Source organism: Pongo pygmaeus, chromosome X (assembly GCF_028885625.2).
Source record: "Pongo pygmaeus isolate AG05252 chromosome X, NHGRI_mPonPyg2-v2.0_pri, whole genome shotgun sequence".
NCBI lineage: Eukaryota > Metazoa > Chordata > Mammalia > Primates > Hominidae > Pongo > Pongo pygmaeus.
This window is the reverse complement of record NC_072396.2, coordinates 97,943,317-97,945,138: the sequence shown is the minus strand read 5'-3', so window position 1 is coordinate 97,945,138 and position 1,822 is coordinate 97,943,317. Positions and strand designations below refer to the sequence as shown.

General features: G+C 34.5%; 1 non-coding gene across 1 annotated transcript; it reads left to right on the top strand.

Annotated features, from left to right (window-relative positions):
• The first annotated feature begins 738 nt into the window (after nucleotides 1–738).
• Nucleotides 739–846, top strand: LOC129025511 (U6 spliceosomal RNA). The gene has a single exon (XR_008497266.1). It is a non-coding gene; the product is annotated as a U6 spliceosomal RNA (small nuclear RNA).
• The last annotated feature ends 976 nt before the right edge of the window (nucleotides 847–1,822 follow it).

The window sequence follows — 1,822 nt, the reverse complement described above, 5'->3', positions numbered from 1 at the left end:
CCCATGACAGCTGGGGATCATGGGGATTACAATTCAAGATGAGAACTGAGTGGGGACACAAAGCCTAGCTATTTCACAGACTAAGCTAAGCTATGATTTTTGGTAGATTAGGTCTATCAAATACATTTTTGACTTATGATATTTTCAATTTACAATTGATTTATTTGGATGTAACCTCATCGTAAGTTAAGGAGCATTTGTATATACTATACACACACACACACACGTTGATAAAATGCTTAGCTCATGTAAATTTGCTAAATAAACGTTGTCTTTTTTATTATTATTATTTTTGTTCCATCAAATTTTTCTCTTTTATCAATTAGCTCTGCATCATTTCTTGTCCTTTGCTGAATTTTACCACAGTCCATGTTGGTTCATAGTGGACAAGGCACTTTCTTATGTTAAGGCTGATATACAATTGGCAGAGAACTCTATCTTTGTGCACAATTGCTCAAATGTTAGACCTTCATGAAATTTTTACAACCCTCTGACCATGTGTGTCCCTGTTAGATAGTGCAGAGATACACGTGTTGCTGGAACTTAAGGTGAAGTGGCTCCCCTCCAATTAACACTCTGGAAAAAAAAAAAAAAAAGGCTGCAGCTCTCCAGCAAAACCATTTCTCTGGGCCTGCTCCAGATTTAATGGAAAAAAGGAGTTTTATATAGTATGTGCTATCTTTGGCTGCATGCCACTCAAAAGCATTCATCCATTATTAAATTAAAAATTACTTCATGATGCTCACTTCAGCAGCATATATACTATAATTGGAATAATTTAGAGAAGATTACCATGGCCTCTGCACAAAGATGACACATTAATTCATGGTTATATTCTATAAATTAGAAACAGGTACTTTCATATATTGTACTGAAAGTGAAAATGGTAAAACTCCATAAAGTTTAATCTAGCAACAGCTTCCAAAATTGCAAATATGTTTACCCCTTGATTCAGCAATCTCAAGTTCAGAATCCTGTCCATCAGATACACCTACACACATATGAATAACGTATTTCCAAGGTTTTCACCAGGTGTTGTTTTTAATTGTAAAGTATTAGGAAAATTTAAAAATCTATCAACAGAAGATTGGTTAAATCAACTGTTTTATATTCATATAATGGAATAGAATACAGTCTGAAAAAAAAGAGAATGCTCTCTATGTATTGTATAGAAAGATATCCAAAATATGCAATACAATATATACTGTTTAAGGGTATAGAACAGTGGTATATCTTAACTTTTGAATAAGAAATGTGGCATGAGACTATATAGTCACATTCTTGTATTTGCATATAAATAAACTGTTACGTACTGAATGTTTGTGTCTTCCAAAAAATCACATGTTGAGATCTAATCCTAGATGGTAACTGCAAATGGGGCCTTTGGGAGGTAATTAGATCTTGAGGGTAGAGTCCTCACAAATGGGATTAGTGCCTTTATACGAGACCAAAGAAATATCTGGCTCTTTTCCTCATGGGAGGATATAGTAGAAAGAAAAGTCAGCTGCCCACCATCTGGAAGAGGGCCCTCATCAGAACCCAATTATGCTGGCACTCTGATCTTGAAATTTCAGCCTCCAGAACTATGAGAAATAAATATTTGTTGTTTAAGCCACCCAGTCTATAGTAATTTACTATATCAGCCTGAAATAAGACATAAACTAATAAAATCTATTACCAACATCAAAGATAGAAAACTATGGCCAGCAGGCCTTTTGCTTGTTTTCTTTTTTATTTTTCCACGCTCTTGACTCTAATGCCTGTTTTTATAAAGGTTGATTGGAACACAGCCATATCCATTTGATTTTGTGTTGTCTATGGC